This window comes from Chrysochloris asiatica, unplaced genomic scaffold (genome assembly GCF_000296735.1).
Source record: "Chrysochloris asiatica unplaced genomic scaffold, ChrAsi1.0 scaffold00101, whole genome shotgun sequence".
Taxonomy (NCBI): domain Eukaryota; kingdom Metazoa; phylum Chordata; class Mammalia; order Afrosoricida; family Chrysochloridae; genus Chrysochloris; species Chrysochloris asiatica.
In genome coordinates, this window is record NW_006408619.1 from 7,996,299 (window position 1) to 8,013,491 (window position 17,193).

The 17,193-nt window shown below is 43.0% G+C and overlaps 1 pseudogene; it reads right to left on the minus strand.

Moving 5' to 3' along the window:
• Positions 1-2,969: 2,969 nt before the first annotated feature.
• Positions 2,970-6,102, minus strand: LOC102820661 (annotated as a pseudogene).
• Positions 6,103-17,193: the final 11,091 nt, after the last annotated feature.

Consider the following 17,193-nt stretch of genomic DNA (forward strand, 5'->3'; position numbering starts at 1 on the left):
AATGGAACACATAAACATCAATATCCTAGGCATTAGTGAGCTAAAATGGACTGGTTTGGGCCATTTTGAATCTGACAATCATATGGCTTACTTTGTTAGAAACAACAAATCCAAGAGGAATGATGTTGCATCCATTGCCAAAAAGAACATTTCAAGATATGATCTTGAAATACAATGCTGTCTGTGATAGGATAATATCTATAGGCCTACAAGTGAGACCAGTTAACAGCACTATTGTTCAAATTTACACATCAACCACCAAAGTCAATGATGATGAAACTGAAAAATTCTACCAACTTCTTCAGTCTGAAGTTAATCAAACCTGTAATAAAAATGTATTGATAATTACTGGTTATTGGAATGCAAAGGTTGGAAACAAAGAGGAAGGTGATAGATGGAAAATGTGGCCATGGGGATAGAAATGATGCTGGAGATAGCTTGATAGAATGTCACATGATCAATAACTTCTTTATTGTTTAAACAAAAAATACACATGAACCTAACCAGATGGAATACACAGGAATCAAATTGATTCCATCTGTGGGAAGAGGAGGTAAAGCTCCATACCATCAGCCAAAACAAGACCATTGTCAGGCTGTGGAACAGAGCATCAATTGCTCATCAGCAAATTCAAGCCGATGCTGAAGAAAATTAAAGCAAGTCCACAAAAGTCAAAATATGATCTTGAACATATTCCACTGGAATTTAGAGACCATCTCAAGAACAATTTGATGGATTAGACATTAATGATTGAAGACCAGAAGAGCCGTGGGATGACATCAAGAGTAAATACAGGAAGAAAGCAAAAAGGTCATTAAATAGATAGGAAATAGAGAAAATACCAAAATGGATGTCAAATGTAACAACAATTGTGAGGATGGTATAGGATCGGGCAGTGATAATGAAAAAAAGCAACTAAACCAGAAGTTGGTTCTTTGAAAATATCAGTAAAATAGACAAACCACTGGTTAGATTGACAAAAGAAAAAAAACCACATGAGACAAATAACAAAATTAAGAAGTATAATCAGTGACATCACAACCAATTCAACAGAGGTAAAGAAGATTACAACTGATTATCATGAAAAATTATATTCCAACAAATTTGAAAACCTAGATGAAATGGACAAATTCCTAGAAACACATTACCTACCCAAACTAGCACAGAGGTAGAAAATTGAAACAGACCCATTACAAAAAAAGAGATTGAAGATGTCATCATAAAAACTGCCAACAACAACAAAAAGGCCAAGGACCAGATGAACACTGGAGAATTCTACCAAACATTCAGAGAAATGCTAACAACAATCCTACCCAATCTACTTAGAAACTTAGAAGAGGAAAGAACTTTACCAAACTCTTCCTGTGAAGCCAGAATAACCCTGATACTTAACAAGATGAGTGGCAGAAACCAGGGAAAGATGTCACAAAAACAAAAGTACAGACCAATATCCCTTAAGAATAAAGATGCAAACAAGTTTAACAACAACAACAACAAAATCCTAGCCAACAGGGTCCCTATGGGTCAGAATCGACTCGACAGCACTTAACAACAGCAAGATTAATATGGAGCCCTGGTATGGCACTATAGGATAAACATTGGACTGTAAAGTCAGAGGTTCAAAATCAGCAGATGCTTCTTGGAAACCCTATACGGGGTCACTTTGGGGTCACTTTGGGTCACTTTGGGTAGGAATCCATTCAATAGCACTTAACAAGATTAATATTGTTTGTATTGTAAATATAAGCTTTAAATTTCTTAAAACTGAGCTTTTGTGCTCCAGAAAGCAATTTCATAAAGTAAATCAGCCTTGAGTCATGGCCTGGTGTTGCTCCCTATTGAAAGTCTCCTTGAAACTCCAGATGCTGTCCAGATTTATCCCCAAAGCAGAAGCCCACTGGTACCATCATCCCAACCTAGGCAAAAGCAAATCCTGGACAAAAGCACTTGATCATCCTTAGATACAACTTTTCATCCTAAAGTCTATACTTGAATGCTTGATGTACAGGAAATTCCAAACTTTCAAATGGATTCTGTACCCAACATTCTTTTTATGCTGGGTTTGAGACTCAGGACCTACATTTCTATAGAAATAAAGACATACATGCCATTCTTAAATTTCACAGAAACAGCTCATTCACGCTCAAGTGAAAAAGTGGGATATGTTTTTCCCCCCTTGATATTAATATATACTTGCTTTTAGATTCTAACATTTTTTAAATGAAGATGAATCTTAAAATTAGTATGCATGTTTAATGTGTTGATGCTATTCCCAAAAAGCTGTTCGCCTGAACTAAGCCTCACACTAGAGCTAAAACTTTAATTGTTACCGGTCATTTCTGGGCAATCAATTTCCCTCCTTATTCAAGATATTTAACTACTTTCTCTGAATTTTCTCCCACAGTACATAAATACAACAGATTTCATTGTACCTATAGAAAAAGAGAAAACTTCCTATATTTTATGACTTCCCTCTTACCTTTGGTCTTCTCCTGTAAGTATACATTGCACATTTTCTTTTTTGCTAGTTACATAGGCAATGAAATTATATCTTAATAGTTTCTTAGTTTTTTTCCTACAAATTTAGCATATTTTAGAGTGTTAGTTTCAAAGATCTAAAATGAATTGAACTGGGTAACACTTATCACCTAACCCAACTCACATCTAAATGTGATTTCAATATGGGTTTGATACAATCATTAAAAAAAGAATCAAAATCATGTCTATTTTTTGAAATACATAACTATTTGTTCATTTATTGACAATCTGTAGCAAAATCTTCAATCTCTAGTATTAACAAAAGTAGCATTAAAAGACATAAGAGCTAAACAGTAGAAAATGAAAACGTTATGGCTTTTAGGTATGTTTGATTTAAAAATTACCTTCTAAAAGCAATAATTAAGAGGCATATTTACTCTTAATCCCTCTTGTCTTAAGAGGCTTATCCTGTTTGAGGCATATCTTCTTTTTCAGTGGTTCTTTTTTTGGATCTTCACATAAGTTAAGTTGTGAGATTTCAGGTTAGTTGAATAAACTTCTTGTTGCAATCTTGAAAGGGACACAAAAAGTGTTTCTGTCTAAAGTGGATTTGTACATGCGTACGCAAACTAAAGTCCAGGGAAAAGCGCTTTCTGCGCCCTTCAAATATGTACTGATACAGCTTCTCTCCAGTGTGAGCCAGAAAAATGTTTTAATTTTGAATTCTCAATGAAAGCTTCCCCACATTCTGCACATACCATAAACTAGGAGATGCTTTCTCAAGGCTGATTTATCCCTAAACTTTCCTGAGCACACACTCTGAGGACAGGCGAGTGTTTCTGGGTCATAATATTCTTTGTTCTTTCTAGACTTTTTCCTAGTAAATTCTGACAGCTGTTTCGGATCTGTTAAGTCAATACCAGCTATTTCTCCAGGAGGAAGCTTCTTGCCAGTCATGAGTTCAGAGTACTCCAGAGGACTCTCTCTGGCAAACCTGTTGAGGCAGATTCTGTTTTGCCCCCTTTTCCATATATTCCAAAGAATGTTCAAGTAGTGGTTTATCTATAAAACCTGTTGAGCAAGCTCTTGCTCAGACTCTTCTTTCAGATATTCCAAAGATGTAAAAGTAAGTCCCCTTCTAGGATGGGTGAATTCACCTCTTATTAGGCATTCTAAGTATCAGTCAGCGGAGGACTCCTCCTCTTCGACAATCTAAATGAAGGTTAGTATCATAGTACATACATTATCATCCTGTGAGGCCCATGGTGTATCATTGGCAGGTGCCTTTGGCACTTGGTGTAGCTTGATTTGGCTTGGCTTAGTCCCAGTGTGGGCCTTTTCATCATTCATTTATGGCAACTCTTCCTTGGTGTTTTCTTCAGTTGCTGGTCCATGTCATCCTACCTGCTTGCTCCCTAGATATTTATATCCGAGTCTATCAGTCACCTCCTAGGTAGTCGTGTTCTGGCTAAGTGGTCTTCAGCAAGCACCTGCTGCTATATTTAAAGATCTGAAGGCAAGAGTCTCTTCTGAAGTCTTCACCATATACTTCCAGCACTTCGTACATTTGACTTAGAAAATATTATTTACAGATAAATTTCTTGTCTCTGTGGTGTCAAGCTACTGCAGAGTCTAGTTCCCAAACCTCCTTCCACCTTTTTTTGATGTTCCCGGTGTCATTCAAACTTTTGCCCATGGAATCCTTCAATATTGCAAGTGGAGGCTTAAATGTCTTCTTCAGGCCTTTTGGTGTGAGGAATGCTGAGTATGTTCTTCCCTTTAGCTTTTCTTTGCACATTTCATTACAATGTTTGACTTCGTCTTCTGGAACTGCCCTTAGAAATGTTCTGTTCAGCTCTTTTTCCTCCTCCTTTCTTCCATTTGCTTTAGCTTCTCAATGCTCAAGAGCAAGTTTCAGAATCTCTTTTTGGTCTTTTCTTTCTTTCCTGTCTTTTTAATGACCTTTTGCTAGATTTCTGTACGATGTCCTTGATGTCATCCTACAACTCTTCTGGTCTTTGGTCATTTCTGTCGAAAGCATCAAATCTATTGATGGTCTTTAATTCAGATGGGAAAAGTTTAAAAAGCCCACTAGAGTAAAAATATGACCTTTGGATATATTCTGCCTGAAATTTAAAAACTATCCATGGCTGGTGGGACTGAAAAATGGTTTAATTACTATGGAAAATGGTCTGGTGTTTTCTCCAGCAATTCCACTCATAAGTATAAAGTCATCCCTTAGTATTTGAAGGTGATTGGCCTAGTGTTTGCATATCACCTGAACACATATTTTAAAATAGCCCTGCTATTGTTGTTACCTGATGTGGCACTGTGGGTTAATGTGCCATACTGCAAAGCCGTTTGAACTGCAAGGTCGGCAGTTCAAGCTCACCAGCTGCTCCTCAGAAATCCTGTACAGAGTTACTATAGGTCGGAATTAACTCAATGGCACTTAACAACAACAACACCAGTTGTTAAGTGCCATAGAGTCAGTTCCGACTCACAGAGTGGCTGTTGAGTTTGAACTGACCTTGCAGTCCAGTGCTTATCCTCCAAAGCCACACCAAGACTCTGAAATTATCTCTGTGGTTGTTGTAAGGTGCCATTGAGTCAGTACCGACTCATAGTGACCCTATACATAACAGAAAAAAACACTGCTGGATCCTGGGCCAACCTCACAACTATTGCCATGCTTGAGCCCATTAATGCTGCCACTTTGCCAATCCATTTCGCTGGAGGAGCTCTAGTGGCGTAGTGGTTATGAATCAGGCTGCAAACCTCAAGGTCCGCAGTTTGAAACTACCAGCTGTTCCACGGGAAAAAGATGAGGCTTTCTGCTCCTGTAAAGATTTACAGCCTCGGAAACCCTGTACAGGGTCGTTATGGGTCGGAACCGACTCCACGGAACATAACAACAAGTACAAGTAAATCATCTCTAGATTACATAAATCCCTAATGCAATGTAAATGTGTTTTTAAAGTACTTTACACTCCTTTTAGCCTTTGAGGGACTGTTTTTACCACTTAATTACTTTTTTTTCCCAAAAATATATTTCCAGTCTGGAATTGGTTGAATCCATGGATGTGGAAGGCTGGCTGTGTGAGTGTAGTTGAGAGAACGACCCTGGATAGGGTCTCCAAGGAGAGACTGGTGAGCTTGAACCAGCGACCTTGGGTTCTAACCAGTTTTGCAGTCCAGCGCATTAACCCACAGAACCACACCCCTAGAGCCCTAAAACTAATGATATGTACTGCTTATGTTCACTGCTGCTTCATTCACAACAAGTGGAAAACACAGAAACGCCCATAGGCAAATGAATTGATAAGCAAACTGTGATGTCTGCATACAATGGAGTAGTAGTAAAGGACAGTCATGAGTCTGGGAAACATATTAACACATGGAGGAACCTGGAGGGCATAGTGCTAACAGGACTAAATTAGGTCTATAAAGATCAATACTGTATAATCCCTCTTTTATAAGAACACATGAATTGATAAACATGAGAGACCAGGCTCACTGGTGCTTACAGGAAGAAGAAATGGAAACGGAAATTATACTTTAAACCATCACACACACACACACACACACACACACACACACCAAATTCATGGCCACTGGGTCCATTCGGACTCTTTGCCACCCTTCAGGACAGGGTAGAACTGCCCAGTAGGATTCCCGAGGTTGTAAGTCTTTGTGGAAACAGACCTCTACATCCTTCTCCCATGGAACAGCTGGTGGGTTTGAACTGATGACCTTACATATTGCAGCTGAGTGCTTTAAACACTGTACTACCAGAGTGCGTCAAAACAAAACCCTCTGCCATCCATCAATTCCAATTCATAGTGACCATGGAGGGTAGTTAGAACCACCCCATGGAGTTTCTGAGGCTGTAAATCCTGGAAGCAGAATGCCACATGATTCTCCTGCCGAGTGGCTGGTAGGTTTAAACCACTGAACTCTCTGTTAACAACTGACCACTTAACCATTGTGCCACCAGGACTCCTTTTGTTGTTGTTGTTGTTGTGAAGTGCCTTTGAGTCAGTTCTGACTCATAGAGACCCTGTATAGGGTTAAGTTTGAAAAACTGACCTTGTAGTTCAAACCGACCTAGTGGCCCAGTGCTTTGTCCTCAGTGCCACACCAGGACTCCTTTAGACCACAGAGATTTGTACTTTTTGGTGATGGGAAAGTGGTGCTGGACGTAGATTTGGTGAACGCAGCACAGTCAAGGCAAAAACGAGTGTTTGAGCATATATGGACGTTGTTGTTAAGTGCCTTCAAGTTGGTTCCAACTCATAGTGATCCTGTATAGGGTTTCTGAGGAGTGGCTGGTGGATTTGAACCGCCACCTTGCAGTTCAAATTGACCTTGCAGACTAGCACTTATCCTCCAGTACCACACCAGGACTCCAGGTATGGATGTTGTTGTTGTTGTTGTTGTTGTTAGGTGTCATCAAGTCAATACCAAGTCATAGTGACCCTATGTACAGCAGAAGGAAACACTGCCCAGTCCTGGGCCAACCTCACAATTGTTGCCACACTTGAGCCCATTGATGATGCTGCTACTTTGCCAATCCATCTCACTGGGGGTCTTCCTCTTTTTCTCTGACCCCTCCACCTTACCAAACATGATATCTTTCTCCAGCGACTAGTCCCTCCTGACAATATGTCCAAAATATGAGAGACGAAATTTGGCCATCCTGGCCTCCAAGGAGCACTCCAGCTGCACTTCTTCCAACACAGAATTATTGGTTCTTTTGGCAGCCCATAGCATTTCCAATATTCTCCTCCAACACCATAACTCAAATGCATCAATTCTTCTGTGGTCTTCCTTATTTACTGTCCAGCTTTCACATGCATATGAGGTTATTGAAAATACCATGGCCTGAGTCAGGCACACCTTAGTCTTCAAGCTGACATCTTTGCTCTTCAACACTTTAAAAAGGTCTTGTGCAGCAGATTTGCCTAATGCAATACGACGTTTGATTTCTTGAGTGTTGATAGTTGATCCGAAAAGAATGAAGTCCTTGAAAACTTCAATCTTTTCTCCATTGATAAGAATGTTGTTTATTGGTCCAGTAGTGAGGATTTTTGTTTTGTTGACATGGAGATGCAATCCATACTGATAGGTATGGATTTTAAGTATTTTAAGTACTCTTCACTTTCAGCAGCAAGATTATATCATCTGTATATCGCAGGTTGTTAATGAGTCTTCCTCCAATCCTGATGCCACATTTTTCTTTATATAAACCAACTTCTGGGATTATTTGCTCAGTATACAGGTTGAATAAGTATGGTGAAAGAATACAACCCTGTCGCACACCTTTCTTAATTTTAAACCATTCAGTGTTCCCATGTATGGATGGGCATAGGCAAATTGATATATAGGTAGGTACAGGTACGCACTGAGTCCTGGTGTGGCACGGTGGGCTAATGTGCTGGACTGTAAGGTCGGTTTGAATAGCAAGGTCGGTGGTTCAAGCTCACCAGCCGTTCCTTGGAAACCCTATACAGGGTCGCTATGAGTTGGAACTGACACAACATCAGTTTGAGACCTAAAGGTCAACAATGACTCAAAAGCAAAAAATAGAAGATAAGGGGGGTTGGGAGACTAGAGTACTGGAAACGGAAGAAACAGACCAGGATTGAAGTACGCATTGTGATAAGTGGAACTAATGCTACTGAGCAATGAATGTGTGTGGAAATTGTCAAATGAGAATCTAACTTGCTGTATAAACTTTCCTCAAAAACTCAAAACATCATTTTAAAAAAACAATACAAACAGGCATTTATTCTGTTATAAATTTTGTATTTGACATTGGTGATCCAGAAATAAAATAGAATCCAATCAATGCTCTTCAGAGTTTGATAATTTCATTGGAGAAATGGCACATCAGGAAGATGTCATTGAGATCCTACTATGTGCCTATTACTGTACTAGGTCTGTACATACTTGGTTTTATGAATGTCTTACAACAACTCTACGAGGTAGATGCTTTCGGTCCCATTTTCAGATGAGAAGACTGAGGCACAGAAAAGTTAAGAAACTGGCTGTACATCACACTGATTATATGGCAGCTCCCCCAAATCCAGGCTACCCAACCTTAAAACTCAAGGTGGAAAACCTTGTTGGAGAAACTTCATAGAGAGCCCATAACCTTTCAGTATGCTGAATGAAGAAGAAGAATCAGAAGTAAGCAGACATACAAAGGAGCGCACACGCAGTAGGTTTTGGAACTCCTAGAGACAGCTCTGATTGGCCCTGGGGATTGGAGGATAGAAAGCAGAGGAAGAGATTGGGGGCTCATTGCACAAAGAAGCATGTGGGGCTCTGCAAGTCTGGGTTAAATGCCCAGGGTCATCAGAACAGAGAGGAAACCAGGAATCAAGTCAGAGGCACTGGAAACGTCCTGTCAACTAGCTCTACAGAACATTCCGGGCCCTTCTGAGAATGAAAACTGACTTTGCCTGTCCCTATCAGTATCCAAGTAGCTGAGGCAGCCCACACAGATGGCCAGAGGACAGCTGTACCCTGCCCTGACCAGGCCTTGATTGGCAGAGTTGCTGCCTTCTAGGGCAATACTGCTCTGTTAAGAGAGCTACGTGCCCTCCCATTCTCCCTTCCCTACTCCCAGCTCCATATACATCACACACACACACACACACACACACGCCAGCTCTGAGGGTTTAATGGATACGACTCATCAGATGAGGGAGACTGTTTGCTGAAGAAAAAGCCTGTTCGCTGGCCTACTGCTCCAAGCTGTATCGAGATGAGAGGATCAGAGAGAATCAATTTCATCCAAGAAGTCTGAAAAGAGACAGAAGGGGAGGGGCTGGTTTTGTCAGGAGCCAGACTAGGGAAACTCTTTGCAGACTGCATTCTTACTAGGCCTGGGAGATACCCTGGGCAGCAGGAGAGACCAGATATCTATGGGAAGTGCCTAGTGTTCCTGGGTTAGACAGCACCTGGCTTATCCCAGGGACAAGGGAAAACAGTGTCCTCTCTGCCAACTGTCACACCAGGACAGTGCTCTTCACGCCCCCAACCCCTCCTTTGGCCCCTGGCATCTCTTCTGCCCAGACAAGAAGAGCATGGGGCGGGAAGATCCACAGAGCCTGAGGCCTTAGAGATAGGGGCAGTGGCAGCTGAGAGGAGGCAGGGGGGCTGAGACAGGGGCAATAACTTCTACCTGTAGAGGTCCAAGGAAGGGTAGGCCCGCAGGTCCTGGAACATTGTCCTGAATCAAGGAATCTTCCATCACTGATCAGCTGGATTCGCCTTCTCTCTGGGTCTGGAGAATCCTTCGGTCTACTTCCTTCCTCAGCGGTCACCTAAGTGGACCCAGAGCATCAAGCAGCAGGGGTCATCGTTGGCCTCCTTGGGAAGGTAGAAGGGCAGCCTGAACAGTGCTCTCTGGCTGGCACACACCTGACCTGAGTGTTAAGAATGGAATTGTGGGAAAAGGCCCAAGGACACAGGCTCGGCGGGGCTGGGAAGACAGCTGTTCCTGATACCAAAGGTCAACGTCATCCTGGTGAGAGGGCAAGGAGGTAGACCTGGTGGCAGTTCTTTTCTGGGATGGGCATACATCAAGGTCCAGCAGCATAAGCCACCATGGAGACCCTCTGTGTTTAGTTCCTAGGACTGCCATAACTAGGCCCCATAAACTGGGGGCCACATCAACACAAATACATTCTCTCACTGTCTGGAGCCCAGAAGTCTAAGATCAAGGTGTCTCCAGTAGGTTCTTTCAGGAGGTTCTGGAGAGAATCTCTTCCGTGTCTCTCTCCTCCCTGTTTCTGGTGTTGCCAGCAATCCCTGAGTTGTAGATGCATCACTCAAAGCTTGTCTTCGCATGGTCTCCTTCCTTCTGTATCTGTCACTTTGTGTCCCTTCCTCTTAGATGGACACCAGTCATTGGTTTAGGGCCCACCCGAATTCAGCTTGTTCTCATATTAAGTCATTACATCTGCAGAGAACTTGTTTTCAAACAAGGTCACATTCTGAGACTCTTGGTGGACATGACTTTTTATGGAACACTATTCAACCCACTACATTGTTTTTAAGTGCCTTTGAGTTGGTTCTGACCCATAGGGTTTCTGAGGAGCAGCTAGTGAGTTTGAACCTCCGACCTTGCAATTCAAACCGACTTTGTAGACTAGCGCATTAACAAACAGCGTACCTTCCAAAAGTCAAAGGCTCCTGTGTGGTACGATCCAAGTGGCCCTTTCCTTTTTTATCAAGAAACTGCCTCTCTGCCACATACTTTAATGTTCATTCCATACACCACATCCTCCACAACTGTTTGCTCAGTGTGGCAAGGTGCCTAGAATGCTGCCTGGCAGGTACAAAGCATCCGGTAAATATTTGTTGAAGGAGCAACTACGTTTTCTTATTTAATCCCTAAGAGGAAACCAAAGCTGTCATGCACAATTTTCAGACCAAGAAGCTAAGGATTACAGAAGCTAAGCTACTCACACCAGGTCCCTTAAACTTGTAAGAAAAGTGGAACCAGAATTTGAATCCATATTCATCTGACTCTAGGACTCCTGTTCAAAAGTTGCATTTTGATTAAAGAAACATCATCTTAAATTTAGGAGTTACACTCATATACAAACTCATTGCCATGCAGTGAGTTCATGCTGACTCATAGCTACCATCTAGAACAGAGTAGAACTGCCCCATGGGGTTTCCAAAAAACAGATTGCTACATCTTTCTCCCTCAGAGTGGCTGGTGTATTCAAACCACCAACCTTTCCGTTAGCAGCCAAGAGCTTAACTACTGCACCACCAGATATCCTTCCACTGAACTATTGTTGTTTTTGTTAAGTGCTGTCATGTTGATTCCCACTCATAGCGACCCTGTATAGGGTTTCTGAAGAGCAGTTTGAACCACCGACCTTGCAGTTCAAACCGACTTTGCAGTCCAGCGCATTAACCCACAGCACCACACCAGGAGTAACTATAACCAAGCGTGAATTGTCATGGCTGGAACCAGTCAAAAAATGAGGGCCTTGTGGGGAAGTAAAGGTGAGAAAGAATATAGGTGATCTCTCTGCAAACATCCCCAAGGCCTTGTCTGTCTAGGAAAGGGTGACACGGGTTCACAATGGAGAAAGTCCACTCACCAGCAACCATGGAAACAGCTTACAAGATTCAAAAACCCCTTAGGGTCAGGAATCTGCTTGCAGTGAGAACTGAATCTTGGAAAGGCCATACCCCAGCACTCAAGTGTAGTCACCTGTGGACCTGCTATTTCTGCTCCACCCCTCCCCTCTCCGAGTTCTCCATGGTAAATTGGGCATTGTCATTCTGGGGAATATGTGAGTTGAGGCATTAGAAGTGGGCTTCCCAGGGCCTGATGCCCCTCAGGAGACCTTTAGGTCATTGGGGGTGGAGGTGCACCTAGCACTATCATCACAAATCAGCACTTCGGACAGCTACCGTCACCTAGACTTGTTACATTTCCTTCCCTCTCCTCCCTACCGACCCCCAGGGGCCAGTCCCAGCCCCTTCCTTCAATATAGGGACCCAAGGGATTCTCCTGGCCTCTCCCCAAGGCCAGAACTGCTTCAACTGTTCTGGGGCCAGGCCTCTCCTGGATATGGGAAGATCATTATTTTAGAATGTGCCCGCACCTTTGGGAAGTGTCAGTGCACAGAGCAGAGTGAAAATAACAAACCGACACCACCCAACAACAAATGCCACACATTACAACAGGGACCTGACAAATGGAGAAAATAACTTAGAACGTGGCGTTGGGGGGAGGAGGAGTTCGGGGTTCTGAATCTTGGTAGGGCAATGGAGGTGAGATGGAAGTCTCCAAAGGGTGAATCGCCCCAAACCAGGACACTGTCCCTCTGGCCCTGTGTTTGATCATCCTCTCTGTGTCAGGTGGTGGTGGGCTAGGATACGTACAACATGAATACACAGGACAGACATTGGGGGTTCTGCGTAGAGAGAGGATCAGGTAGAGACCAGGAAAATTCCCTAGAGAGAGAGTAGGAATCCAAGGAGGAAAGTCAAGATGGGGGACCTGCCAACTGTGGTAGGGTAGAGTGGGAGAAGGGTCTGTCCTAAGCCTGTGGTATCTCCCTATGATGGCTCACACAGTATGAATGGGTTTGAAAGATGTTTCTGGTGTCACTGCCTGGCTGGTCTCTGTTTCCTATTCTTCTGGTAACAGCGCACAGTTCTCCTCCATGGACCAACTCTGCCCTCCTGCTCAGCTGGGGAGATGCTGGCCTCACCCCCTGACCTGTCTGATGACAAGTGGCCCAGACCTGGACAGTCAGGATGTTCCATTCATCCTGTCATGAGACTAGTTCATGGATGGGCTTGAGATTAAATCCTGCTGAGAAAAAGAATCTCGGGACTGCCAGCCAAAAACCATATGTAAGAATATTGTTAACAAGGGCCACCATGTGGAGAGGGTCTACCTAAGATGGAAGATGATAAACGGAAAATCGATTGTAAAGGGAAAGAGAGTTGGTGGCATCATTGAGATCCTAGAGCCAACTATACCAGACATCTCAGCTATATAAGTTGATGTGGTTTATTTTGGCCTCGTTGACTTTGGTTTCTGTTGCTAGAAACCCAGAGCATCTGGATTCATCCAAATACCCCAGGACAAATCAAAATGTCAGTTCCGGCTAATGCCAGCTAGGTTCAAGATGGGCCTTACTAACCACTTGCCAGACAGAAGGCCAAAGGAGTCCTGGTGTGGCACTGTGGGATAAAGCATTGGACCACAAGGTTGGTTTGAAACAAAAGGTCAGTGGTTCAAGCTCACCAGCCACTCTTTGGAAACCCTATACAGCATTGCTCTGAGTCAGAACCGACTTGAAACTGACTTGATGGCACTTAGCAACAACAACAACAAAGGGGTCAGCAGATTAGGACATAAAGGAGGTTTCATTGCGTCGTGATTTTGCCTATTTGTTGCCAGAGAGACACGCTTGCTAGAAGCCTGAGCTGCTTGCCGTGGCTAGAGACAAACTTGTGTCCCTATCCAACACATTGTTGTTGTTAAGTGTCTTCGAGTGGGTTCTGACTCATAACGACCCTGTTGAGTGTTTTCAAAGCTATGCATCTTTGCGGGAGCAGAAAGTCTCATCTTTCTCCTGCGGAGTGACTGATGGGCTCAAACTGCCAACCTTGTGGTTCTCAGTCCAGTGATTACCATACAGAGCCACCGTGCATCTCCCTAGGCCTTGATTATTTGGGGTCCAGCTTTACACACTCACCTGGGAAGATTTTGTGTAACTGGACTTCGGTGCCTAGATTACCACACCTCTTTGTTGTGACCCCTCTGCGGTCTGCTTTATGTAATGAGATTGTGGGACGAATTATTTTTGCTTTTGTTTTAGAGAAAAGGATTCTAAGACTTTTTTGTAAATCTAAAAACTAGTTCCCTGATAGTCTTTTTTGAGGCTATGATCAGCCTTGTGTCATTCAGGGGCTTTTCTATGCATTTACTTAACAAGTGGGTTTTTTGGCCTGTAGTCTCTCTGTAGGCGACACTGCTTTGTGGGTTCCTCACTGGGAGGCTTCAGTTCTTTGCTATGATGGCCAACACACCTGCTTCATTTCACACCTGGGGAAGGTGAAGCTCAGAGAAGGGAGTCTGGCACTGAGGGTTAATGTGCTGGACTACAAGGTTGGCGGTTCAATCTCACCAGCTACGTCTCGGAAACCTTAGGCAGGGTCGCTGTGAGTCACATCTGACTTGACAGCACTTAGCAATAACTGGTGTGGTGTTGTGGGTTAATGCTCTGGACTACAAGGGCGGTTTGAACCGCAAGTTCGGTGGTTCAAGACGCTCCTGGGAAGTCCCATACAGGGTTGCTATGAGTCTGAACCAACTCGACAGCACTTAACAACAACAACAACAACAAACAGACTTCAGGTAATACTCCCAAACTGAGAAGCTCAATCTGATACAACCGCTAAACCATCCCTTGAAAACCTTTTCTGAACAACAAGAAAGTATCGAATGATGTTGTGGTTATTGTTAGGGGCCGAAACACTCCCCGGTCCCATGCTGCCCCCATAATCACCCCATGTCTGAGCTCACTGTTGCAGCCACGATGCCCATTTTCTCATGTGGGTGAGGCCCTTGTTCTTTCTCACTGACCTCTGACTACCAAGCATGATGTTCTTTTCCAGAGACTGGTCCTTCTGGTATACATGAGGCTAAGTCTCACTATGCTGGCTTCTAAGGAGAATTTTGGTTCTATTTCTTCCAACACAGATTTCCTCATTCTTCTGGCATTCCATGGTACATTTAATATTCTTCTCCAACACCACAATTCAAAGGCATTGATTCTTTTTTGGTCTTCCTTATTCACTGTTCAATTTTCACATACATATGAGGCCACTGAAAATCCCCTGGCTTGGGTCGGGAACACTTTAGTCCTCAAAGTGTTATCTGTTTTGTAACAATTTTTAACAACAGATACGCTCAATGCAATACACTGACGTCTTGACTCTTGCTCTCATGTGCATTGATTGTAGATCCAAGTAAAATGAAATTTTTGACAATTCCCATCTTGTATCCATTTATCATGATATTTCTAATTGTCCGGCTGTGAGGATTTTTGTCTTCCTATGTTCAGAGTGCTATAATCCATACTGAAGGTCTTTGATCTTCATCAGTATTTCAAATCCTCCTCACTTTCAACAAGCAAGGTTGTGTTATCTGCACATCACAGGTTGTTAATGAATTTTCCTTTAGTCCTGATGCCATGGTTTTCTTCATAGCGTCCAGCTTCTCAGGTTATTTGCTCAGCATACACATTGAATAAGTAGGGTGAAAGAATACAATCCTGATAGGCACCTTTCCTGATTTTAAACCACGCAGTCTCCCCTTATACAGATTTTGCAGGAGCACAAAAACTCCAGAAATTGATGGGATATCAATTAAGATGTGTCAACAAATGGATGCAACTCAAGAAATTTGGAAAACAGCTACCTGGCCAACCAACTAGAAGAGATTCATGTGTATGCCCCAATTCAAAGCAAGGTGATCCAACAGAATGAGGAAGTTACTGAACTATCTCACTAATATCACGTGCAAATAAAATTTTGCTGAAGATAATTCAAAAGTGGTTATAGCAGCACATCTGCAGGAAACTGCCAGAAGAGGACACGGAACTGGAGATATCATTGCTAACATCAGATGCTAACATAACATTAGCTGAAAGCAGAGACCACCAGAAAGACATTTAGCTATGTCTTATTGACTTTGCAAAGATATTAGACTGTGTGGATTATAACAAATACAAATGACATTGGGAACATACCTATCACTTACCTGTTAAACACAACAGGTGATACTGTTAACTCAGCATCACCTACTCTTGATACAATTAGCGTTTCTGTGAGACGCTTGATAATGCGCAGATTGAGTTGACTCGGAAATGATGTTCCATGGGCATAGAGAACAAAATGCAAATCAAAGTAGATTCACAGCTCATATGGTTTTATCCAATTAGCAGACATTTCCCAATTAAGTGGCTGTTGTTGGTAGTGCCACTGAGACAGTTTCAATTCATCACAACCCTATATGGGGTTTCCAAGGAGCAGCTGGTGAGCTTGAACCGCCGATCTTGCCACTAGCAGTCCAGTGGAAGTGAAAAGAGACATAAAGGGGCCCAGATTCAAATACGTTTTTAGATTATTTTACCTTACTTGCATGTCTATTTAAATGAAGGTAATAAGTTCTACCTGGAAGGATCGTCAAGATTTAAGTGAAGTTGTTGTTGTTGTTAAATGCCGTCGAGTCGGTTCCGACCCATAGCGACCCGGTATAGGGTTTCCAAGGACAAACTGGCGAGCTCGAACCACACCAACCTTGTAGTGCAAACAACTTTGTAGTCTGACACATTAGCCCACAGCGCCACACCAGGACTCCAGTAGTGAATTTTAAAAGTTCACTTATTGGCATAGATTCCAAATGGCACTTTCCTCCCTCTACCCCATCAGTCCCTCAAACAAAGGAGAATTTACGGAGAGATTTAACTACTTTCACATTTCCCTCCCACTTGCCTCCCGACTGCTGCCCGCCCAGCCCCGGAAGTCACGTGCCTCAGGTGGGGCCAGATGTGGAGCACTAGTGGGTTCCTGCACTTGCGCACTGGGTCACACTCAGTGGAGGGCTGTCTCGGAACCAGGTGCTGCTCTGGTCAACCCCTCCTTCATTCATCTGGCTGTGGGTATTAACTCCTGAGACTGCCATGGGGCTCTTGCTCCTTTCACGTATTCTGGAATCCTGCAAAAGTATTACTGGCAAGTCCAGACATGGGCATTCCTGGATTCTGACAGATATATTAACAAACTTTAACCTGTTCTGTGCCACCTACCATCAATGGAGTCCTGGCGTGATGCTGTAGGATAAGCACTGGACAGCTAACCATAAGGTGGGCAGTTCAAACCCATCAGCCGCTCATCGGAAATCCTATTACAGGGTTGTTATGAGTCGGAACCAACTCAAGGGCACCACCACAACAAATAGTGGGGAAGGAGCCGTGGGGTCACTGTGGATTAGGCGTTGGGCTTCTAATCACGATGTCAGCAGTTCAAACCCACCACCCACTCTGTGTATAGACCATCAATTACTGATATGCAAATTCAAATTCAAGCTGAAGAAAATGAAAACAAATCTACGAGAGCCAAAATATGATCTTGAATTTATCCCTCCTGAATTTAGAG